General features: G+C 37.5%; 1 protein-coding gene and 1 long non-coding RNA gene across 2 annotated transcripts in view; one reads left to right on the top strand and one right to left on the bottom strand.

Moving 5' to 3' along the window:
• NLRP3 (NLR family pyrin domain containing 3) overlaps positions 1–26,748 on the top strand; it is a 52,755-nt gene that overhangs the window by 21,115 nt on the left and 4,892 nt on the right. The gene's annotated exons all lie outside the window — the stretch shown is intronic.
• LOC121016704 (uncharacterized) lies at positions 1,583–7,556 on the bottom strand. Its single transcript, XR_005784408.1, has 3 exons — positions 7,546–7,556; positions 5,321–5,323; positions 1,583–1,826 (listed from the first exon to the last, which is right to left on the bottom strand). It is a non-coding gene; the product is annotated as an uncharacterized LOC121016704 (long non-coding RNA).

Consider the following 26,748-nt stretch of genomic DNA (forward strand, 5'->3'; position numbering starts at 1 on the left):
AAGTGAGACTAAGAGCGCTTAGGACCTTTGCCTTGGGACACCCAGCTGGATGGCTGTGGAACCCACGGTCTGCTCCCTTAACTCCAGTAAACACTGTCTCATGATGTGTTGCTACTGCACTTTCTAGAGGGCTTCTACATCCTGCTCTCTCCGACCTGTGTGGACCTCACATTTAGCTCTGCTAAATTCCATCTTGTCTTTGTTTTGACTGATTGTTTAGGCATCTTTGAATTGTGATTCTGTCCATGTTACCTCTACCTACAACAAGCAAATTGTAAATGTCTTCATTCACATTACTGATGTAAATACCAATCAGATCAGCACCAAGGCAAAATAGAGCAAGAAGGTTCTTTACTGAGGAATAATCCATTAATCCATAATTAAAGCCTCTATATGTTCATAACACTCTGATGTCTCCTACCTGCCACATCAACCCAACCTCACATATCACCGTATCTCTTTCCTTGAAGAGACCTTTATTTAATGCCTCCATATCCTCTCCTTATTGGTCTACCTCAGCAATTTGGCTTCTGCTGCTCTTGGTTTGTTCAACAGATATCTTTTGGCTACTTTATTTCTGGTCACTTGTAGGTGCTGACAGTGGCAGTGAGTAAGAGATCAAGAGTCTGTTTTTACAGACATTCTTATGGGGGCTACAGACACTAGACTCTAGACAGTCAGACAATATACAACACACGTAAATAGTATAATAAAAACTGTATTCATGATGAGGGCTACTTTCTTGCCCACCTTCAGATCAGGTGCCATTGGATCAGGTACTACATGAAGTGAAAGTGTGAGCCATGCAGAAGCCAGGGGAGAAGAAATACTCCAGGAAAAGAACAGAAGGGAAGAGGCCCAGAGCATAGACTCTCTGGTGGCCCTCTGCGGTCCTGGCTGTAACTTTGTACATCTTTCCCAGTTTTTATTTTAGTTGACATCTGTTGCCTTTAATTCCACTCATCTTCCTGAAACTCTTCTCTCTTGTTTTTGGGGTGCTACTCAGTCTTTCCTGCTAATTTTATAGCTTCCTCTTCTTTGGGTCCTGCATTGACTTCACTTCCTGTGGTCTGGGGATTTCACCACTGGTTTTCTTTTTCGTTTTTTTACTGATATTTTTACACTCTCTGGGAACTTTCATATGCCCCTTAGTTTCAAAAACAACATGTATAGAGATGGATCAGAAAACAGGTCTTAAACTTATATATTGCTTTATTGCTTATTAGCCTTTAAAAAATAGATTTTTATATCTTAGAGCACTTTTAGATTCACAGCAGGGTTTGAAGGAAGGTACTGAGACTTCCCACATAACTTCTGTCCCCACCATACATAGTGTCCCCCATTATCAACATAATTAGAGTGATACATTTGTTATAACTAATGGCTGACACATCATAATCACCCAAAGTCCACAGTTTACATCAGAATTCATTCCTAGTTATGTACATTATATGAGTTTGGACAAGTGTATAATGACATGTGTCTACTACTATAGTATCACAGAAAGTGGTTTCACTGCCCCCATATCCTCTGTGTTTGCACTATTCATCCTTCCTTTTTGCTCATCCCTAGCAACCACTGTTTTTGCTTTTTAATTGAAGTAAACATACAATGTTATGTTAATTTTAGGTGTGCAACAAACTGATTTGGCAATTCTATACATTATGCTATGCTCACCAAGATAAGTGTAGTTACCCTCTGTCACCATACAACGTTATTACAATCTTGTTGACTATATTCCGTATACTGTACTTTTCATCCTCATAACTAATTTATTTTATAACTGGAAGTTTGTACCTCTTAATCCCCTTTACCTATTTCACTCACTCCCCTACCCTCTGCGAACCACCACTTTGTTCTTTTGTATTTTTGATTCTGTTTTGTTGTTGTTGTTGCTGTTGTTGTTGTTGTTGGCTTGTTCATTTGTTTTGTTTTTTAGATTCCACATATAAATGAAATATATGGTATTTGTAAATGGGATAGTTTTCTTAGTTTCTTTTTCTTCTACTTCATTATCAGTATGTAGAAATGCAACAGATTTCTGTATATTAATTTTGTATCCTGCAACTTTACTGAATTCATTTATCAGTTCTAATAGTTTTTGTGGTGGATTCTTTAGAGTTTTCTACATATAGTACCATGTGATTGGCAAATAGTGAGTTTCCTTCTTCCTTACTACTCTGGGTTCCTTTTGTTGTTGTCGTCATCTGATTGCTGCAGCTAGGACTTCCAGTACTATGTTGAATAAAAGTGGTGAGAGTTGACATCCTGTCATGTTCCTGATCTTAGAGGAAAAGTTCTCAGTTTTTAACCATTGAATATAATGTTAGTTGTCGCTTGTTCACAAATGGCCTTTATTATGTTGAGGTATGTTCCCTCTAAAGCCACTTTGTTAAGAGTTTTTATCATGAATGGATTCTGTATTTTGTCAAATAATTTTTCTGCATGTATTGAGATGGTCATATGGTTTTTATCCTTTCTCTTGTTAAAGTGATGTATCACATTGATTTACAAATTGGTTTGTGACTTACAAACCAATCAATTGGTCATTGATTTACAAATTGGTTTGTGTGGGGGCGCCTGGGTGGCGCAGTCGGTTAAGCGTCCGACTTCAACCAGGTCACGATCTCGCGGTCCGTGAGTTCGAGCCCCGCGTCGGGCTCTGGGCTGATGGCTCAGAGCCTGGAGCCTGTTTCCGATTCTGTGTCTCCCTCTCTCTCTGCCCCTCGCCCGTTCATGCTCTGTCTCTCTCTGTCCCAAAAATAAATAAACGTTTAAAAAAAAATTAAAAAAAAAAAAAACAAATTGGTTTGTGTGATTTACACATTGGTTTACAAATATTGAGCTACTCTTGCATCCCTGGAATAAATCCTCCTTGATCATGATGAATGACTTTTTAAGTATTGTTGAATATTTTTTTGAGAATTTTTTCATCTGTGCTCATCAGGGATATTGTCCTGTAGTTTTCTTTTTGTTGTGTCTTTGACTGGTTTTGGTATCAGTGTAATGCTGGCTTCATGGAATGAATTTGGAGATTTTCCTTCCTCTTCTACTGGGAATAGTTGAGAGGGATAGGTATTACTTTTCTTTAAATGTTTGGTAGAATTTATGTGAAGACATCTGGTCCTGGAATTTTGTTTGTTTGTAGTTTTTTGATTATCAATCCAATTTCTTTAATTGGTCTCTTCAAATTTTCTATCTTTTCCTGATCCAGTTTTGGAAAATTATGTTTCTAATAATTTATCTATTTTTTTCCTAAATTGTCCAGTTTGTTGGCATATACATTTTAATAATATTCTTTTATACTCATTTGTACTTCTGTGAGGTTGGTTGTTATTTATCCTCATTCATTTCTTATTTTACTTTTCTGAGTCCTCTTTCTTTCTTGATGAGTCTGGCTAAAGGTTTATCAATTTTGTTTGTAAATTCAAAGAACCAGCTCCTGATTTCATTGATCTTTTTCATTGTTTCTTTAATCTCTATTTCATTCATCTATGCTCTAATCTTTATTATTTCCTTATTTCTACTAGCTTTTGGTTTTGTTAGTTCATCTTTTTTATTTTTCTCTTTCCCGTGTTAGGTTAGGTTGTTTATTTGAAATTTTCCTTGTTTCTTGAGGTAGACCTGTATTGCTACTAAGTTTTCTCTTAGAAAAGCGTTTGCTGCATCCCGAAAATTTTGGATTGTTGTATTTTCATTTCCATATGTCTCCATGTTTTTTTTTTTAAACTTCCTCTTTGATTTCTTCGTTGAGCCATTCATCGTTTAGTAGCATGTTGTTTAACCTCCATGTATTGGTGATCTTTCCAGATTTTTTCTTGTAATTGATTTCTAATTTTATATTGTTGAGGTCAGAAAAGATGCTTGATATCACTTTAAACTTCTTAAAGTTACTGACAATTGTCTTGTGGCCTAACATGTGATCTTTCCTGGAGAACGTTTTATATGCACTTGAAAGGAATGTGTATTTTCCTATTTCTCGTTGGAATGTTCTATGTATATCTGTTAGGTCATCTGGCCAATGTGTTGTTCAAAGCCACTATTTTCTTTTTGATTTTCTGTCTGGATGATCTATCCACTGATGTAATTGGGGTGTTAAAATCCCTTATTATTGTATTACTGTCATGTTCTCCCTCTGTGTCTGCTAATAACTTCTTTATGTTTTAGGTGTTCCTATGTTCGGTGCATAGATATTTATAATTGTTATATCCTCCTTTTCAATTGTTCCCTTTATCATTACATAGTGCCTTTCTTTGTCTCTTGTTACAGTCTTTGTTTTAAAGTTTGTTTTTTCAGATATAAGTATTGCAGCCCTGTTTTTTTTCCTTCTTTTTCTACTTGCATGGTATATGTTCATCTTTTCACTTTCAGTCTGTGTGTGTCTTTAGGTCAGAAGTGAGTCGTTTCAGGCAGCATATAGATGGGTCTATTTTTTTTTTTTTTTATCCATTCAGTCAGCCTATATGTTTGATCGGAATACATAGCCTATTTATATTTAAAGTAATTATTGATAAGCATTATTTATTTCCATTTTGTTAATTGTATTCTGGTAGTTTTTGTAGTTTCTTTCTTGTCCTCTTGCTCTCTTCCTTTGTTGTTTGATGGCATTCTTTAGTGTTGTGCTTTGATTCCTTTCTTTTTGTGTATGTGTGTGTGTGTATGTGTGTGTGTGTGTTTATTTTGGTTTTTGATTTGTGGTTACCATGAAGTTCATATATAGCATTTTATGGATATAACAGTCTATGTTAAGTTGATGGTTGCTTGAACACATTCTAAAAGCACTACATTTTTACTCCCCTCCCATGTTGTATGTACATGATGCCATATTTTATATCTTATTTTAAATTTTGTGTATCTCTTGACTGAGGTGTGTAGATATAATTGATTTTACTACTTTTGTGTTTTAACCTTCACACTGGCTTTGTAAATGATTAATCTACTACCATTACTGAATGTTTGCTTTCACCAGTGAATTTTTTTCCTTTTATAATGTTCTTACTGGTAGTTATGTGTTTTCTTTCCACTGAAGACATCCCCTTTAACATTTCCTGTAAAGCTGGTATAGTAGTGATGAACTCCTTTAACTTTTGTTCATATGGGAAATATTGTATCTCTCTATTCTGAATGATGACCTTGCTGGATAGAATATTCTTGGTTGCAGAGTTTTTCTTTCCAGCATTTTGAATATGTCATACCAGTCCCTTCTGGCCTGCAATACTTTTGCTGAAAATTTTTAGAATTCTTTTGATCATTCATTTGTTGTCATTTAAATTATTATGTGTCCTTGTGTGAACCTCTTTAGGTTCATCTTGTTAGGAACTCTCTGGGCTTCCTGGACCTGGATCTATTTCCTTCCCCAGATTAGGGAATTTTTCAACTATTATTTCTTCAAATATGTTCTGTCTCTTCTCCTTCTGGGATCCCTAGGATGTGAATGTTATGCTTGACAATGTCACTGAGTTTTCTTAACCTATTGTAATATTTTATTCTTCTTTTTTCTTCTTGCTGTTCAGCTTGCTTGCTTTCTGTTACGTTATCTTTTAGATGGTTGATCCATTCCTCTATATCCTTAAATCTGCTGTTGATTCCCTCTAGTGTATCTTTTATTGGATTGGATCTATTGTATTTGCATTGGATTGTATTGGATTCTTTATTCTGGCTGGTTCTTTTTTATATTTTCTATCTTTCTGTTGAGGTTCATCCACTCTTAAGTCCAGTAAGTATCTTTATGACCATTACTTTGAATTCTTTATCAGGCATATTGCTTATCTATGTTTTACTTAGCTCTTTTGCTGTAACTTTGTCTTGTTCTTTCATTTGGAACATATTCCTCTTCCTCCTCATTTTGTCTGACTCTTTGTGTTTGTTTCTATGTATTAAGGAGGTCGGCTATATCTCCTGGTCTTGAAAGCAGTGACCTTGTGTAGAAGAGATCCTGTGGTTCCCTATGATGCAATGTTCCTGGTCAACAGAACCAGGCATTCCAGGGATGTTCTCCTAGGTGGGCTGCACACACCATCTTGTGGCTGCTGTGGGTGAAGTGAGCAGAGTTTGGTTCTTGCTCTGTTGAAGGGCCTTCTGAGGCTGCCACAGTCTCATAGGTAGGTGAGGTCTACAGTCAGATTAGCTGTTTGTATTTAGCCTCTCTGCGACAAATGTACGTTTATGAAGTGACAGGGCATTCTTCCTGTGTAGTCAGCTAAAAGGTTTAGTTGCTAAAACTGTGGGCATGCTGGTGTGTGCGGGTTATTTCCCTATCTTCCCAGGGCAGGAGTCACCTTGGAGTAGTGGGACTACTTGCTAGGGCTGCTTGCTGTTTGTGGTGGGGCAGGAGCCACTTTGGATGGACACTTACTGAGGTGGGTGATTTGGATGTGGTGAGTCTGCAGAAGAACACAGCAGGGCATGAAGTATTACCAAGATAGGTGGATACTATCCACCATAATGTTAATGCTGACTCTTGCACGTTTCCAGCTATCTAGGCTTGGGAAAAAAAAAAAGAGAAATGGTGCCTACTAGCACTTTTGTTCTCAGAGAAATCTGAAGACCCCTGCACCTCCAACACATGTTTTGAGATTAGTAAATAAATTTCTGTCACGTATTCCCAAGACACTTTTCAACTGCTGCTTTTGTGCTTGGGCAAAATTATTTATTATGCTGGCTAATTTTTTTAAATTTAAGTTTATTTTTTTTAGTAATCTCTACACCCAATGTGGGGCTTGAACTAACAAACCTGAGGTCAACAGTCACACATTCTTTCAACTGAGCCAGCCAAGCACCCCTATTATTCTGTCTATTCTAAGGTATGGATTAAATTTACCCTTGCCCTCTGGTCAACTGATTTTTAAAATACCCAGAGTTAAGTCACACTGACTTTCAAAACCAGAGTTTGTGGTGACTTGTTTTCCCAGTGTGGGTCTTCCATGCTTGGGGTGACTGGTGTGAAGTCTGCTTCTCTTCCTTTTCCATGTTTGTAGTATCCTTCTCATTTGTAGTTAGATTTGTCAGGAATTTCCTTCTTAACTAGGCCTCCATGTCTGCTATCCATTTCCATGTGGCCTCCTCTCTGTGGAATGTCTTTTCTGCCAGTTTTCAGAGTTTTGGGTGCATAGATGAAGCTGTTGCTGTGTCTGTGGGACAAGATGAATTCAGAATCGTCCTACTCCATCACCTTTTTAAAACGATTTTATTTAGGGGTGCCTGGGTGGTTCTGTCAGTTAAGTGTCAGACTCTTGATTTCAGCTCAGGTCATGATCTCACTGTTTGCGAGTTCAAGCCCTGTGTTGGGCTCTGTGCTGACAGTGTGGAGCCTATTTGGGATTCCTCTATCTCCTTCTGTCTCTGTCCCTCCCTCTAAATAAATAAATAAATAAATAAATAAATAAATAAAGGTTTTATTTCAATTCCAGTTAGTTAACATACACTATAATATTAGTGTCAGGTGTACAATATAGTGATTTGGCACTTATGTACAACACCCAGTGCTCATCACAACAAATGTACTCCGTAATACCCGTCACATATTTAGCCCATCCCCCTACCCACCTCCCCTCTGGTATCCATCAGTTTATTCTCTATAGTTAGGAGTCAGCTTCTTGGTTTGTTTAACTCTCTCTCTCTCTTCCTTTGCTTATTAGTTTTGTTCTTAAATTCCACATATGAGTGAAATCATGTGGTATTTGTCTTTCTCTAACTGACTTATTTCACTTAGTATAATACTCTTTAGCTCCATCCAGGTCATTGCAAATGGCAAGATTTCATGCTTTTTGACAGGTGAATGCGATTTCATTATATATATCACTTCTTTACCTATTCATCAGTTAATAGACACTTAGAGACTATTTCCATCATTTGGTTATTGTAGATAATCTGCTATAAACACTGGGGTGCATGTATGCCTTTGAATTAGCAATATTGTATTTCATGGGAAAATACCTAGTAGTGCAATTTCTGGATCATAGGGTGGTTCTATTTTTAACTTTTTGAGAAAACTCCATAATGTTTTTCAGAGTGGCTGCACAGTTTGCATTCCCACCAGCAATGCAGGAGTGTTCCCCTTTCTCTGCATCTTCGCTAACACCCCTTGTTCCCTGAATTATTATTTTTAGCCATTCTGACAGGTGTGAGGTGGTATCTCATGGTGGTTTTATATTGCCCTGATAATGATAGATGTTGACCATCTTTTCACATGCCTGTTAGCCTTCTGTATGCATTATTTGTAAAATGTCTATTCATGTCTTCTGCCTTTTTATTAACTGGATTCTTTGTTTATTGGGTGTTGAGTTTTATAAGTTTTTAAATGTATTTTGGATACTAATCCTTTATCACATATGTCATTTACAAATATCTTCTCCTATTCCATAGGTTGCCTCTTAATTTTGTTGGTTGTTTCCTTTGCTGTACAAAAGCTTTTTATTTTGATAAAATCCCAATAGCTTATTTTTGCTTTTGCTTACCTTGACTCAGAAGACGTAACTAGAAAGAAGTTGCTACAGCCAATGTCAAAGAGTTTACTGTCTATGCTCTTCTCTAGGATTTGTATGATTTCAGGTCTCATATTTAGGTCTTTCATCCATTTTGAATTTGTTTTTGTGTGTGGAGTAAGAAGTGAACCAGTGTTATTTTGCATGTTATTGTCCAGTTTTCCCAACACCATTTGTTGAAGAGACTTTTTCCCTTTGGATATTCTTTCCTGCTTTCTTAAAGATTAATTGACCATATAGTGGTGGGCTCATTTCTAGGTTTTCCATTCTGTTCTATTGATTTATGTATCTCTCTTTTTTGTGCTAGTACCATATGGTTTTGATCACTACAATTTTGTAATGTAACTTGAAATCTGGTATTGTGATGCCTATAGCTTTCCTTTTCTTTTCAAGTTTGCTTTGGCATTTGTGTGTGTGTGTGTGTGTGTGTGTGTGTGTGTGGTTCCATACAAACTTCAGGATTGTTTTGGCTCTGTGAAAAAATATGGTGGTATTTTGATAGGGATTGTGTTAAATGTGTCAATTGCTTTGGGTAGTACAGACATTTTAATTATATTTGCTCTTCCAATCCATGAGCATGGAATGTCTTTCCATTTCTTTCATCCTCTTCAATTTATTTCATCAGTGTTTTATAACTTTCAAAATACAGGTCTTTCACCTCTTTGATTAGGTTTATTCTTAGGTATCTTATTGTTTTATTTATTTATTTATTTATTTATTTATTTATTTATTTATTTTTGTGCTATTGTAAGTGGGTCGATTGCTTAATTTCTTTTTCTGCTGATTCATTATTGGTGTATAGAAATTCAAAAAAATTCTGTACGTTTATCTTGTATCATGTGACTTTTTTGAATTTATATACCAGTTATAGCAACTTTTTGGTGGAGTCTTTCAGGTTTCTTATAGAATATCATGTTATCTGCAAATAGTGAAAGTTTTACTTCTTCCTTGCTGGTTTGGATACCTTTTATTTCTTTGTGTTGTCTGATTGCTGAGACAATTGGCATAGTACTGGATTTCCAGTACTATGTTAAATAACAGTGGTGAGAGTGGATATCCTTGTTCTGTTACATCTGTAGAGGAAAAGTTCTCACTGTGTCCCCATAGAGAATGATATTAGCTGTGGGTTTTTCATATATAGCCTTTACTATGTTGCAGTATGTTCCTTCCAAACCTATTTTGTTAAGTAATTTTATTATGAATGGATGTTACACTTTGTTAAATGCTTTTTCTGCATATATTGAAAAGATCATATGGTTCTTAGCCTTTCTTTTATTTATTTGGTATATCACATTGATTGATTTGTGCATATTAAACCATCACTGCTGCCCAGGAATAAATCCTGCCTGATCATGATGAATAATTCTTTTAATGTACTCTTGAGTTTGATTTGCTATTATCTTGTTTAGAATTTTGGCATTCATGTCCATTAGGGATATTGGCCTGTAATTTTCCTTTTTAATGGGGTCTTTGGTTTTGGAATAAGGGTAATTCTGGCTTAATAGAATGAGTTTGAAACCTTTTCTTCCATTTCTATTTTTTGGAACATCTTGAGAGGAATAGGTATTAACTCTAAATGTCTGGTAAAATTCCCCTGGGAAACCATGTGGCCCAGGATTTTTATTTACTGGGAGATTTTTGATACCTAATTCAATTTCTTTGCTGGTTATGGGTCTGTTCAAAGTTTCTGTTTCCTGATTGAGTTTTGTAGTGTGTGAATGTCTAGGAACTTGTACATTTCTTCCCAATTGTCCATTTTTTTGGCATATAATTTTTTATAGTATTCTCTTATAATTGTCTTTCTGTGATGTTGGTTGTGATCCCTTCTCTTTCTTTCTTTATTTTTTTTATTTTTAAATGTTTATTTATCTTTGAGAGATACAAAGCATGAGTGAGGGAAGGGCAGAGAGAGAGGGAGACACAGAATATGAAGCAGGCTCCAGACTCCCAGCTGTCAGCACAGAGCCTGACATGGGGCTCGAACCCACGAACTCTGAGATCATGACTTGAGCTGAAGTTGGATGCTTCACTGACTGAGCTACCTAGGCGCCCCATAATCTCTCTTCTTTCATTCGTGATTTTATCTATTTGGGTCCACTCTCTTTTCTTTTTGAGAAGTGTGGCTAGGGGGTTATCAGTTTTGTTTATTCTTTCAAATACAAAAAACAGGTTTTAGTTCCATTGATCTAGTCTACTGTGTTTTTTTGTTTGTTTGTTTGTGTGTTTGTTTCTCTATATTGTTTATTTCTGCTCTGATCTTTATTATTTCCCTTCTGCTGGCTTTGGGCTTTATTTATTGCTCCTTTTCTAGCTACTTTAGGTGTAAGTTTAGGTTGTGTATTTGGGAGCTTTCTTGTTTCTTGAGATATATCTAGATTGCAATGTATTTTCCTCTTAGGACTTGCCGTTGCTGCATCCCAAAGTGTTTGGACTGTGTTTCATTTTCACTTGCTTCCATGTATTTTTTAAATTTCTTCTTTAATTTCCTGGTTAACCCATTCATTCTTTAAGGATGTTCTTTAACCTCCTCCATGTATTTGAGGTATTTCCAACACTTTTTCTTGTGGGTTGATTTCAAGTTTCATAGCATTGTGATCTGAAAATATGCATGCTATGATCTCAATCTTTTTGTACCTGTTGAGGGCTGATTTGTGACCCAGTGTATGATGTATTCTGGAGAATGTTCCATGTTTACTCGAAAAGAATGTGTTTTCTGCTGCTTAGGATGAAATGTTTTGAATATATCTGTGAAGTCCATCCAGTCCAACGTGTCATTCAAAGTCATTATTTTCTTGTTGATTTTCTGCTTAGATAATCTGTCCATTGTTGTAATTGGGGTATTATTATGTATGTGATTAATTGATTTATATATTTGCCTTTCACATTGGGGGCATAAATATTGACAAATGTTAGCTCTTCTTAATGGATAGACTCCTTAATTATGATATAATGTCCTTCTTCATCTCTCGTTACAGTCTTTCTTTTATTTTTATTTTTTTATTTATTTTTGGGACAGAGAGAGACAGAGCATGAACGGGGGAGGGGCAGAGAGAGAGGGAGACACAGAATCGGAAACAGGCTCCAGGCTCCGAGCCATCAGCCCAGAGCCTGACACGGGACTCGAACTCACAGACCGCGAGATCATGACCTGGCTGAAGTCGGACGCTTAACCGACTGCGCCACCCAGGCGCCCCAACAGTCTTTCTTTTAAAATGTAGCTTGGCTGATATTAATGTAGCTGCTCTCCCTTTCTTTTGACCTCCATTAGCATGCTAGATGGTTCTCCATTCCCTCACTTTGAATCTGCAGGTGACTATAGGTCTAAAATGAGTCTCTTGTGGGCAGCATAAGATGGATATTTTTTTAACCCATTCTGATAACCTATATCTTTTGATTGAAGAATTTAGTATATTTACATTCAGAGTGATTACTGAAAGATATGAATTTAGTGCCATTGCATTATCTGTAGATGTGGTGTTTCTGGTGATGGTCTCTGGTCCTTTGAAGTATTTGCTGCTTTGGTTTTTTTCTTTTCATCTCTCAGAGTCCCCCTTAGGATTTCCTGCAGGGCTGGTTTAGTTGTCAGGAGCTCCTTTAGTTTTTGTCTCAGAAAGTTGCTATCTATCCTTATATTCTGAATGACAGCTTTACTGGATAAAGTATTCTTGGCAGCATAATTTCCAGTCAGCACATTGAATATTTCCTGCCACTCCCCTTTGGCCTGCCAGATTTCAGTGGACAGGTCTGCTACGAACTTTATGTGTCTATCCTTGTAGGTTACGGACTTATTATCCTTACCTGCTTTCAGAATTCTCTCTTTATCCTTATATTTTGCAAGTTTCACTATGATATGTCATGGTGTTGGCCTGTTTTTATTGATTTTGAAGGAAGTTCTCTGTGCCTCTTGGACTTGGATGCCTGTTCCCTTCCCCAGATTAGGGAAGTTATCAGCTATTATTTGTTCAAATAAACCTTCTGACCCCTTTTCTCATTCTTCTGGGACTCCTATGATACAGGTATTTTTTCATTTCATAGAATCACTTAGTTCTCTAATTTTCCCCTCATGATCTAATAATTTCTTTTCCCTCTTTTTTTCAGCTTCATTATTTTTTCCTAATTTTAACTTCTATTTCAACTATTGTCTCCTCTGCTTCTTCAATCCTCACTGTCACTGTATCTAGTTTATTTTGCATCTCAGCTATAGCATTTTTGAATTCATCCTGACTAATTCTTAGGCCTTCGATTTCTGTATCAAGGATTTCTCTGGTGTCTTCTATGCCCAGGTATGAATCTTATGACTGTTGTTCTTTTTTTTTAAATTTTTATTTATTTTTGAGAGAGAGTGAAAGAGACAGAGTGTGAGAAGGGGAGAGGCAGAGAAAGAGGGAGAAACAGAATCTGAAGCAGGTTCCAGGCTCTGAGCTGTCAGCACAGAGCTTGATGTGGGCTTGAACTCATAAACTGTCAGATCATGACCTGAGCTGAAGTCAGACACCTAACCAACAGAGCCACCCAGGCTCCCCTTATGACTATTGTTCTAAATCTTGTTCATCTATATTGCTTATATCTGTTTTGAGCAAGATACAAGCTGGATGTGATTTCTTCTTGACCTTTCGTTGGGAAGAATTCCTCTGTCTTGTCATTTTGGCTAAATTTCTGTTTTTTGCATGTTTTAAAAGCATGTTATGTGTCCTGCTCCTGAGAGTACTACTATATAAAAATGGGTTATACACTGTCCAGGGCTTGGAACTCCAGGAATTGTTTCTGGTGTATGCTGTGTGCACTCTGCTATTGTGTTTTGGCTGGTCTATCCCACTGGCGGGTCCTCTGAAGATCTCTTCCTTGCTTGCAGTAGTGAAGTGTTAAGTCCTTTACCTAAGCGTGCTTTGATTTGTTCGTTAAAATAACCCTGGGGGTAAAAAGCAAGGGGGAAAGGCTTATTCCAAAAATAGAGAAAAGGAAAAGAAACAAAAGAAACCCAACAGAGAATCAAACAACCAAAAGACTGATTTCAAAGGCAGAGAAATGAAAAAAAATAGAAAAAAGCAGGAGAAAAGAAAACAGAATAAAAAAGCCTGATCAAAGAAAAAGGAAAAAAAAGGAAATGGGGAAAAAAAGGAACTATGAGCCTGATTCTAAAAGAAAAAGAGAACAGGGAGGAAAAAAGAACAAAAAGTTGTCTGTTGGCTCCTGGGGGGTGGGGGATAGTGGCCAGCCATGCTGGTCTGGAGGAGAGGGTGGCCATGTTGGCTCAGAATCAGTCCTGCCCAGTAAATAAGCAGTTTTCAGGCATAGAGGGGCAGGGTTGGTGTAAGCAGGTCCTGCTTCCATTGGCGGTCCATGTGTTGCTCTCTGAAGCCCCACTATTTTGGTGTTGGGGGGAAAGTGGCACCACCCCAATCTCTTGACCTTGAAGTGGGGATCTCAACCCCCACTGTCCAGACAGCCATCATAGAAGGGCAAGGGAAGTCAGATTTCCCTGTGCCAAAGCTCTCTTGCTTTTATTCTTGGGTGTGCAGCTGGGATTCAAAACCTAAAGTCTTAAAGGACCTGACACAGCACGGATCCACTCCTTTCCTCTCCAGGATGGAGAGTAGAGCCTCTCCATCCTGCTGATGAAAGGCCTTTGGCTGGAATCTGAAGGGTCTTTTGTCCTTGTGGAGGCAATAAACTCTTTTCCAAAAGTAGTCAAGGGAGAGGACTTTTCTCTCCCAGTTCATCCCAGAGTTCTCTACACCATACTATGCACTCTGGGGCCAGCTTCTTCCACCCCAGGAGCACGAGCCTCAGCTCCATTCCAGAAAAAGTCATGGACTTCCAAAACCTCAGGATTTGAGCTCCAAATGCTATTTTCAAAAAAGAACTGGAGAACTCAATACTTTTTGATCCCCAGTCTGTGGTCCAGAGAAGTTTTCCTCTTGTGCTAACTCAATACTGCACTTTCTCCACCCTTTTCTCTTTTTCTTCTTTCATCTCTCCATGGAAAAGTTTCCATCCTCTCTGTGGCACTGCCATTTTTCTCTCCCCTAAATCACATCCTTGCACCTGCCATGCTGTCTCCCACCAACTGTAGAGATCCTTCTGCCCCTTTGCAGATTGATTTCCTGGGTGTTCTAAGTAATCAGACCTCAATATAGCTGTGTTTGAGGGAAGAGAATCACAGTCTCCCTACTTAACTACTCCCTGAAATGATTTTTTAAAATATACTGTTATATACTGTTTGCTAGTATTTGACTGAGAATTTTTGCATCCATGTTCATCAAGGATATTGACCTATAATTGCCTTTTTTAGTGAGTCTTTGTCTGATGTTGGTATCAGGGTAATGCTGGCCTTATAGAATGAGTTACATCTTCCTTTTCTATTTTTTGGAATAGTTTGTCAAGAATAGGTATCAACTCTTTAAGTGTTTGGTAGAATTCCTCTGTGATGCCACTTGACTCAGGACTTTCATTTGTTGGGGGATTTTTGGCAACTGGTAGATTTTCTTTGCTGGTTATGGGTCTGTTCAAGTTTTCTATTTCTTCTTGTTTCAACTTTGGTAATTTATATTTTTGTAGGAATTTAAACATTTCTTCCAGGTTGTCCAATTTGTTGGCATATAGTTTTTCATAATATTCTCTTATGATTGTTTCTATTCCAGTGGTGTTGTTGCTATTTCTCCTCTTGCATTTGTGATTTTATTTATTGGGGTATTTTCTCTTTCTTTTCTTTTTTTTAGGTAGGTATGGCTATAGGTTTATCAGTTTTAATAATGTTTTCAAAGAAACAGCTCCTGATTTCATTGATCTGCTCTATTGTTTTATTGTTGTTTGGCTTTTGTTTTGTTTTGTTTTTAGTTTCTTTTTTTTTTATTATGAAATTTACTGTCAAATTGGTTTCCATACAACACCCAGTGCTCATCCCAAAAGGTGCCCTCCTCAATACCCATCACCCACCCACTTCTCCCTCCCACTCCCCATAAACCTTCAGTTTGTTCTCAGTTTTTAAGAGTCTGTTATGTTTTGGCTCCCTTCCTCTCTAACCATTTTTTTCCTTCCCCTCCCCCATGGTCTTCTGTTAAATTTCTCAGGATCCAGATAGGAGTGAAAACATGGAATCTGTCCTTCTCTGTATGACTCATATCACTTATCATGACACTCTCCAGTTCCACCCATGTTGCTACAAAAGGCCATACTTCATTCTATCTCATTGCCATGTAGTATTCCATTGTGTATATATATCACAATTTCTTTATCCATTCGTCAGTTAATGGACATTTAGGCTTTTTCCATAATTTAGCTATTGTTGAGAGTGCTGCTATAAACATTGGGGTACAAGTGCCCCTATGCATCAGTACTTCTGTATCGCTTGGGTAAATTCCTATCAGTGCTACTGCTGGGTCACAGGGTAGACCTATTTTTAATTTTTTGAGGAAACTCAACACTGATTTCCAGACTGGCTGCACCAGTTTGCATTCCCACCAACAGTGCAAGAGGGTTCCCCTTTCTCCACATCCTCACCAGCATCTATAGTCTCCTGATTTGTTTGTTTTAGCCACTCTGACTTGTGTGAAGTGGTATCTGAGTGTGCTTTTGATTTGTATTACCCTGATGAGGAGTGACGTTGAGCATCTTTTCATGTGCCTGTTGGCCATCCGGATGTCTTCTTTAGAGAAATGCCTATTCATGTCTTCTGCCCATTTCTTCACTGGATTATTTGTTTTTCGGGTGTGGAGTTTGGTGAGCTCTTTACAGATTTTGGATTCTAACACTTTGTCTGATATGTCATTTGCAAACATCTTTTCCCATTCCACTTTTTAGTTTGTTGGTTGTTTCCTTTGCAGTGCAGAAAGTTTTATCTTGATGAGGTCCCAATAGTTCATTTTTGCTTTTAATTCCCTTGTCTTTGGAGATGTGTCAAGTAAGAAATTGCTGCGGCTGAGGTCAGAGAGGTTTTTTCCTGCTTTTTCCTCTAAGGTTTTGATGGTTTCCTGTGTCACATTCAGGTCCTTCATCCATTTTGAGTTTGTTTGTGTGAATGGTGTAAGAAAGTGGTCTAGTTTCATTCTTCTGCATGTTGCTGTCCACTTCTGCCAGCACCGTTTGTTAAAGATACTGTCTTTTTTCCATTGGATATTCTTTCCTCCTTTGTCACAGATTAGTTGGCCATACTTGTGTGGGCCTAGTTCTGGGGTTTCTATTCTATTCCATTGGTCTATGTGTCTGTTTTTGTGCCAATACCATGCTGTCTTGATGATGACAGCTTTGTAGTAGAGGCTAAAGTCTGGGATTGTGATGCCTCCTGCTTTGGTCTTCTTCAAAATTACTTTGGCTATTCGGGGCCTTTTGTGGTTCCATATGAATTTTAGGATTGCTTGTTCTAGCTTTTAGAAGAGTGCTGGTGCAATTTTGATTGGGATTGCATTGAATGTGTAGATAGCTTTGGGTAGTATTGACATCTTGACAATATTTATTCTTCCAATCCATGAGCATGGAATGTTTTTCCTTTTCTTTGTATCTTCTTCAGTTTCCTTCCTAAGCTTCCTATAGTTTTCAGCATACAGATCTTTTACATCTTTGGTTAGGTTTATTCCTAGGTATTTTATGCTTCTTGGTGCAATTGTGAATGGGGTCAGTTTCTTTATTTGTCTTTCTGTTGCTTCATTATTAGTGTATAAGAATGCAACTGATTTCTGTACATTGATTTTGTATCCTGCGACTTTGCTGAATTCATGTATGAGTTCTAGCAGACTTTTCGTGGAGTCTATCAGGTTTTCCATGTATACTATCATGTCATCTGCAAAAAGTGAAAGCTTGACTTCATCTCTGTTGATTTTGATGCCTTTGATTTAATTCTGTTGCCTGACTACTTATTCTAGAACTTCCAACACTATGTTAAGCAACAGCGGTGAGAGTGAACACCTCTGTTGTGTTCCTGATCTCAGGGAGAAACCTCTCAGTTTTTCCCCATGGAGGATCATATTAGCTGTGGCTTTTCATAAATGGCTTTTATGATGTTTAAGTATTTTCCTTTTATCCCAATTTTCTCGAGAGTTTTTACTAAGAAAGGATGCTGAATTTTGTCAAATGCTTTTTCTGCATTGTTTGACAGGATCATATGGTTCTTATCTTTTCTGTTATTAATGTGATGTATCACAATGATTCATTTGCAAATGTTAAGGCAGCCCTGCATCCCAGGAATGAATCTCACTTGATCATGGTGAATAATTCTTTTTATATGCTGTTGAATTCGATTTGCTAGTATCTTATTGAGAATTTTTGCATCCATCTTCATCAGGGATATTGGCCTGTAGTTCTCTTTTGTTACTGGGTCTCTGTCTGGTTTAGGAATCAAAGTAATGCTGGCTTCATAGAATGAGTCTGGAAGCTTTCCTTCCCTTTCTATTTTTTTGGAATAGCTTGAGAAGGGTAGGTATTATCTCTGCTTTAAATGTCTGGTAGAACTCCCCTGGGAAGCCATCTGGTCCCAGACTCTTATTTGTTGGGAAATTTTTGATAACTGATTCCATTTCTTTGCTGGTTATGGGTCTGTTCAAGTTTCTATTTCTTCCTGTTTGAGTTTTGGAAGTGTGTGGGTATTTACGAATTTGTCCATTTCTTCCAGGTTGTCCAGTTTGTTGGCATATAATTTTTCATAGTATTCCCTGATAATTGTATCTCTGAGGGATTGGTTTTAATAATTCCATTTTCATTCATGATTTTATCTATTTGGGTCATCTCCCTTTTCTTTCTGAGAAGCCTGGCTAGAAGTTTATCAAATTTGTTTATTTTTTCAAAAAACCAACTCTTGGTTTCATTGATCTGCTCTACAGTTGTTTTTTTTTTTTTTTTTTTTTTTTTTATTCTACATTGTTTCTGGTCTAATCTTTATTATTTCTCTTCTTCTGCTGGGTTTGGGTGTCTTTGTTGTTCTGCTTCTATTTCCTTTAGGTATGCTGTTAGATTTTGTATTTGGGATTTTTCTTGTTTCTGGAGATAGGCCTGGATTGCAATGTAGTTTCCTCTCAGGACTGCCTTCGCTGCATCCCAAAGCGTTTGGATTGTTGTATTTTCATTTTCATTTGTTTGCATATATTTCTTAACTTCTTCTCTAATTGCCTGGTTGACGCCCTCATTCTTTTGTAGGGTGTTATTTAACCTCCATGCTTTTGGAGGTTTTCCAGACTTTTTCCTGTGGTTGATTTCAAGCTTCATAGCATTGTGGTCTGAAAGTATGCATGGTATGATCTCAATTCTTGTATGCTTATGAAGGGCTGTTTTGTGACCCAGTATGTGATCTATCCTGGAGAATGTTCCATGTGCACTCGAGAAGAAAGTATATTCTGTTGCTTTGGCATGCAGAGTTCTAAATATATCTAGCATGTCCTTCTGATACAGTGTATCATTCAGGGCCCTTGTTTCTTAATTGATCCTCTGTCTAGATGGTCTATTCAATGTTGTAATTGAAGTAGCAAAATAGCCTGCAATGACCACATTCTTATCAATAAGGTTGCTTATGTTTATGAGTAATTGTTTTATATATTTGGGGGCTCCTGTATTCGGCGCATAGACATTTATAATTGTTAGCTCTTCCTGATGGATAGACCCTGTGATTATTCTATAATGCCCTTCTTCATCTCTTGTTACAGCCTTTAATTTAAAGTCTAGTTTGTCTGATATAAGTATAGCCACTCCAGCTTTCTTTTGACTTTTAGTAGCATGATAGATAGTTCTCCATCCCCACACTTTGAATCTGAAGGTGTCCTCAGGTCTAAAATGAGTCTCTTGTAGACAGCAAATAGATGGGTCTTGTTTTTTTTTTTTTTTTTTAATCTATTCTGATACCCTATGTCTTTTGGTTTGCACATTTAGTCCATTTACATTGTGTTATTATTGAAAGATATGGGTTTAGAGTCATTGTGATGTCTGCAGGTTTCATGCTTGCAGTGATGTCTCTGGTACTTTGTCTCACAGGATCCCCTTAGGATCTCTTGTAACGCTGGTTTAGTGGTGAGGAATTCCTTCAGTTTTTGTTTGTTTGGGAAGACCTTTATCTATCCTTCTATTCTGAATGACAGCCTTGCTGGATAAAGGGTTATTGGCTGCATATATTTTTCTGTTCATCACATTGAAGATTTCCTGCCATTCCTTTCTGGCCTGCCACATTTCAGTAGACAGATCCGTCACGAGTGTTATCAGTCTCCCTTTATATGTTAGAGCATGTTTATCCCTAGCTGCTTTCAGAATTCTCTCTTTATCCTTGTATTTTGCCAGTTTCACTATGATATGTCATGCAGAAGATCGATTCAAGTTACGTCTGAAGGGAGTTTTCTGTGCCTCTTGGATTTCAATGCCTTTTTCCTTCCTCAGATCAGGGAAGTTCTCAGCTATGATTTCTTCAAGTACACCATCAACACCTTTCCCTCTCTTTTCCTCCTCTGGAATCCCAATTATGCATATATTATTTCTTTTAATTATGTCACTTAGTTCTCTAAGTTTCCCCTCATACTCCTGGATTTTTTTATCTCTTTTTTTCTCAGCTACTTCTTTTTCCATAGTTTTATCTTCTAATTCACCTATTCTCTCCTCTGCCTCTTCAATCCGAGCTGTGCTCGCCTCTGTTTTATTTTGCAGCTCATTTATAGCATTTTTTAGCTCCTCCTGACTGTTTCTTAGTCTCTTGATCTCTGTAGTAATAGATTCTCTGCTGTCCTCTATACATTTTTCAAGCCCAGCGATTAATTTTATGACTATTATTTTAAATTCATTTTCTGTTACATTGCTTAAATCGTTTTTGATCAGTTCGTTAGCTGTCGCTAGTTCCTGGAATTTCTTTTGAGGAGTAGTCTTCTGTTTTGTCATTTTGGATAGTACCTGGAGTGGCGGGGAACTGCAGGGCTCTTCCCCCATGCTGTCTGGAGTAACTTGTGTTGGTTGGTTGGCGGGGCCATAGTCAGACCTGATGTCTGCTCCCAGCTCACTGCTAGGGTCACTGTCAGACTGGTGTGTACCTTATCTTCCCCTCTCCCAGGGGCAGGACTCACTGTGGGGTGGTGAGGCCTCTGTCTGGGCTACTTGCACACTGCCAGCCTTGTGGTGCTGCTTAGCTGGGATCTGGCCTATTATCTGGGGTGGATCTGCAAGGGGCACAGTGGTGGGAGGGGCAGCCTCAGCTCCCTTTGCCTTTGGTGGTCTGCTTCCGGAGGGGCCCCTCTTCCGTGGGCCTCCCATCTAAGCTTGGCTCCAGAGAGTCTGTTCTGCTAGTCTTCTGGTGATTTTCTGGGTAAATTCAGCAGATGTGGGTGGAATCTCAGTGATCAGCAGGATGTGGTGAGCCCAGTATCCTCCTACACCGCCATCTCCCGGTCCTCTGGGTTATTTTTCCTGTATGTAAATTTTCTACCCTGCAACTTTGATTAGGTCTAATTTTTTTTTTTTGTTGAATCTTTTGTGTTATATATATATATATATATATATATATATATAATCACATCATATGTAAATAGAGTAAAATCTATCTTTTCCTTTCTAATTCTGATGCCTTCTATTTATTTTTGTTGCCTGCTTGTTCTGACTAGGATTTTGAGTATTAGGTGAATAAGAATGCAAAGAGTGGGCACTCTTTTCTTGTCCCTGATCACAGTGGAAAGGGTTTCAATTTTTCACCATTGACTATGATGTTACCTATGGGCTTGTTATATATATTACATGCCCATATTATGTTGTGATACATTTTTTATATGCCTAATTTTGCAAAAGTTTTTTAATCTTGAATGGATGTTGAATTTTGTTAAATGTTTTTTCTTCTATTGAGAAAATCAAATTGTCTCTCATTTTATTGCTCTAATTCATCACATTTATTGATTTGCATATGTGAAACCATCCTGTCATCCCAGGGATAAATTCCACTTGACTTGGTGAATAATAGTTTACATGTGCTGCTGAATTCAGTTTACTATTATTTTGTTGAGAATTTTTGCATCTAAATTCATGAAGAATATTGGCTTGTGGTTTTCTTGTAGTATCCTATGTAGTTTGATATCAGGGTAATACTAGCGTCAAAAATGAGTTTCTCTGATTGGGAAAGTTTGAGAAGGATTGCTGCTAATTCTTTAAATGATGACAAAATTCATCAATGCACCTATCTGGTCCTAAGCCTTTTTTTGTTGGGAGTTTTTTGATTACTATTTCAATCTCCTTAGTAGTAGCTGATCTGTTCAGATTTTCTATTTCTTCTTGGTTCAGTTTTGGTAAGTTGGATGTTTCAAGAATTTTTCCATTTCTTCTAAGTTGTCCAGTTTATTGGGTATAGTTTTTCATAGTAACCTCTAATGCTCCTTTATATTTCTGTGGTGTCAGTTGTAATGTTTCCTCTTTCAATTATAATGCTGTTGATTTGGGTTCTCTCATTTTTTCTTGGTTTGTCTAGCTAAAGGTTTATCAATTTTGTTTATCTTTTCAAAGAACCAACTCTTGTTTTGTTCATCTTTTTTTATTGTTTTCCTGTTTTCTATTTTTTTTTTATTTCTCTCTAATCTTTTTACTTTATTCCTCTTGGTAACTTTGAAGTTTAATTTTTAAAAAAATTTTTTTTAACATTTATTTATTATTGAGACACAGAGCATGAGCAGAGGAGGGGTGGAGAGAGGGGAAGGCACACAGAATCTGAAGCAGGCTCCAGACTCTGAGCTGTCAGCACAGAGCCCAATGCGGGGCTTGAACTTACAAACTGTGAGATCATGACCTGAGCCGAAGTCTGTCGCCTAACCAACTGAGCCACCCAGGTGCCCCACCTCTTGGTAACTTTGGATTCAGTTTGTTCTTATTCTAGTTCCTTGATATGTGAAGTTAGATTTTTTTAGGATCACTCAATTTTCTTGATATATTCATTTATAGCTAAAAACTTTTGGAATAGAACAGATTTTGCCATATTTTGTAAGTTTTGGTATGTTGTGTTTCCATTTTTGTTTTTCTTGTTTTGTTTTTCTTTCTTCTTTTTTTTTTTTTAATTTCTCCAGCAAATTTTTTAAACCTGTTGGCTGTTCAGGAGAGTGTTATTTGATTTCCTTGTATTCTTGGATTTTCAGTTGTTCTCCTGTTATTGATTTGTACTTTCATACCATTGTGGTCAGAAAAGATACTTGGCATTATTTCAGTCTTTTTGAATTTGCTAAGACTTGTTTTGTGGCCTAACATATGATCTATTTTAGAAAATGCTCTGTGTACATGTGAAAAGAATGTGTATTCTGCTGTAGTTGGTGTGAGTGTTCCAACCACAATCTATTGTCTTCCAGCAGTATAGGCTACTAGTCCAAGATCCCAATGTTGGCAGAGTTTGTTCCTCCTAAGGCTGTGATGAAGAATCAATTTCATACATCTTTTTCAGTTTCTGCTGGTTTGCTGGCAATGTTCCACATCCTGGGCTTACAAATGCATCACCTCTTAGCTTTCATCTCTACATGGTATTGTCTCTGTGTTGGTGTGTGTCTTTGTATCCAAATTTCCCTGTTATAGACATAGAAGGTACCAGTCAGGTTGAAATAGGGCTCACTTTCTTGACTTCTTCTTAACCAATTGCATCTTCAATGACCTTATTTTAAAATAAGGTCACATTCTGAGGTACTGGGGGTTCAGACTCCAGCATAAAAGGTTTTGGGGAACATAATTCAACCCATAATACTATCTGTCAAAACCAGAATCATAATATGAATGCTCTCTTATTATTTCTTCTTAAATTTATCAGGGATTTATTGCCATGCTGGTATATACAGATTTGGGCATAATATTACATAATATTCATTATAGTGATTTATTTAAGTTCTTATTGAATAGTGAACCTTTGGATGAATTTTTCCCTTTTTACTATTACAAGTAACTATGAAAAACGTATTTGTTTTTTAAAATTTTTTAAAATATGTTTTCAATTTATTTTTGAGAGAGAGAGAGACAGAGCATGAGCAGGGGAAGGGCAGAGAGAGAGGGAGACACATAATCGGAAGCAGGCTCCAAGCTCTGAGCTGTCAGCATAGAGGCCCCCACGGGGCCCAAACACACAAACTGTGAGACACGACCTGAGCCAAAGTCGGATGCTTCACTGACTTAGCCACCCAGGGGTCCCTGAAAAAAATACTTGTTTATATAACTTTATGTATGTGTAGATATTTCTCTTGCGATGGATACCTATACGTGTAATTAATGAGGGAACACTTGTAGGCATTTTATATTTTGTTAGGCATAGCCAAATATCTTGAACTTTAGAACTTTATCTCTGGTTGCATTTTGCACCCCCTACCCCCAATATTACACAACTGCCACAAGGTAAGCATTTGCAAAATTCTTTAATTTTTATTACTTACTCCCCACCCTCATCCCTTTGTCGCCTGCCTGTCCTTTCTTTACTGCCTTGTTGAACAGTGGCACTTTCCAGAGGCTTATCAGCCAATAAACAGAGGAAAATCCTCGATTTTCTTTACTTTCAGTTCCTTCTACCTTCTTTTTTCTTTTGACAAACACCAGAGGAGTTTTCTAAAATACAGATTTGATAATATTGAGTCATTTATTTAAAACAAAAACAAAAGCAAAAACCTCCAAAGTTTGTGTTTCTTTGCATGGTACACGAAACTATCTGTGACCAGCTCTAGATCACTATTTCCGCCCTTTCACCTAACACACCGTTCACTCCATTTTGAGTCATATTGAATTCGTTTTTAGTTTTAGGAACCTGGCCTCTTTCACCCTTCCTCCTCTTGCTTACTGCCTTCCTTTTGCCTGTATGCAAAATACCCTCCCACCCTCACAGTCCATCTAAGAAGCTTCTTCTTATTCTTCAAGTAATTTCCCTGTTACTCAGCTTTTCCATTTAAAAATAAGGATAAAAACAATACCTGCATCTTGGTTTTGTAGTAATTCAATGTGATAATCCTGTTTAAAGTCATTGTCTTGGCAAAACATATAGTAAACCCTCAATAAATGTTAAATTTACTTCAATATTTTTTGGAACACATATTTATAACCTAAGGCATATCATTAGTAAATAAAAAAAAAAAAAAGACAGGAGCACCTGGGTGGTTCAGTTGGTTGAGTGTCAGACTTCGGCTCAGGTCATGATCTCATAGTTTGTGGGTTTGAGCCCTGAATCAGGCTCTGTGCTGACAGCCCAGAACCTGGAGCTTGCTTCGGATTCTGTGTCTCCATCTCTCTCTGCACTTCCCCCACTTACACTTTGTCTCTCTCTCTTTCTGTGAAAAATAAATGTTTTTTAAAAAAATTTAAAAAACCCAATAATTTAACAATATAGTACATGGCAAAATATCTGTGCCCAGTGAATGTAGAACTTAGTTGAATGGATTGCTTGATACCAAGATGTACATACAAAGTTGGTTACATCTGTTGAATCAAGTGGATTTGTTGGTAGAATTGGGTGTTCAATTGACTAAACATTTTGTTATGCACTCCACGTACCCATCACTCAGTCTCAATGTTACCAATATTATCAATGTTTTGACAATTCATATGTGACTCATTCTCAACAAAATCATCCTGTGCTTGTAACTGTTGTCACTTCATGGTGCACTGCTCCTCAAACATCTGTTTCATATATTTTCTAATCCTTTTCTGGGGAGGATGGCAAAGCTTGCCAGTTTGTAACTTTCAAATGGTCTTTCCTTTCTTTTTGGATGACTCTCTTCAGTCTTCTGGAATGTTGTTCATCTTTTCCAGTGTCTTAGTCTGTTCAGGCTACTGTAACAAAAATACCATTTTCTGGGTGACTCAAACAACAAACATTTATGTTCAAAGTTCTGGATCCTGGAAGCCCAAGATCAAGGTGCTTGTAGATCATCTGATTTCTGGTAAGAACTCTCTTCCTGGCTTTCAGACAGCCACCTTCCTGGTGTGTCCTCACATGGCAGTAGAGGCATGGGAACTCTCTGGGGTCTGTTTTACAAAGGTGCTAATCCCATCATGAAGACGATACCCTCAAGACCTATTTACCCCTTAAAGGCCATACTTTCTAATACTATCACATTGAGGATTAAGATTTCAACATATGATTCTGAGATGACACAAACATTCAGTTCAGAACAGCCAATAATCCTGCAAATCCCTTGTACATGTTAAATAGAGTCCATCTGATAAAATTATTCTTAACTGGCCATTCTTAACTCACTAGAAGCCCCTCAGAACTTGCCTTTTGTTTGTTTGTTTGTTTGTTTTGTTTTGTTTTGTTTTGTTTTGTTTTGTTTTGTTTTTACTCCTCCATTTTGGGCTTCATTCCCTTCTTTGTCTTGCTTATTCTATTTTTTAAATTATGATTCATCCTTGACTGGGAAAACAAGTACTTCTGTTTTCTTTTGATCACCTGCTCATGCTACTTTATATGTTTCTATTTTTCCTGATTCTAAGACATCTTGGAGCTTAAAGGCATGTCATTGTTAAGGATTGTGGAAGGAAAGAATATGATTGCATGAGATGTTAAGTCAAGGTTTTGTTGAGGCCCTAGCATATGTGGCTTTCTGTATACTGTATACCACCCTCTGAGCTTCTATGCCGGAGTGATGTAGCTCTCTACTTCAAAGCCCTCATGCTTCTGTTAGTGATAGAATATGTTCAACTTGACCCAAGTGTAGTACACCAAAAACCTTAATCCCACTGAGTGTAATGCAAATTTAGAGCTTTATTCTCTGAGAGACTCCTTCCAAGGCAGAAGCAACAAGAATATGGACAGAAGGGGCAACAGAGGTGAGATGGCACTAGAAGGCTTAAGTCTAGGTCCCCCATCCACTGAACACTTGCTCTTTGACCCTAAGAGAAACATATGCTTTGATAAACCTAAAATTTCTGATCTGTAACAGATACATAATAGTTACTGCGGCACTGCTAACTTCCTCAGTTAATGTGAGAGTCAAATAAGGCAAGTCTGTGCAATGTGGTAGGAATTATCAGTGACAGACAACTTGGGATGTATTTCTTGAAGATGTCATGGTAGGGAGCATGCATGGCAGACGGAATATGCATAAGAAGGAAGAAGGATGTGGAAGGAATCTGGATTAATTTGCTTTTGCTCTGTCTCTTCTACTGATCCCAGCCAAGCATCTGCTGAGACTATTTGTCTCTTTTATGTGGCCAGAGACAAGGAGTCATGTGCTCCTCAGATTGTATCCAAGATGCTGGCTCCTCATCTTGAAGTTGAAGGATGTAGCTTTTTAGATAAGAGATTCCTCTGGTGAGATAGCTGTGCAATGTTCAAGGAAGTCTGAACACTGATGACTCTTTTCCTTGTTCCTTC

Source organism: Herpailurus yagouaroundi, unplaced genomic scaffold (assembly GCF_014898765.1).
Source record: "Herpailurus yagouaroundi ecotype Mexico unplaced genomic scaffold, PumYag 212, whole genome shotgun sequence".
NCBI classification, from domain to species: Eukaryota; Metazoa; Chordata; class Mammalia; order Carnivora; family Felidae; genus Herpailurus; species Herpailurus yagouaroundi.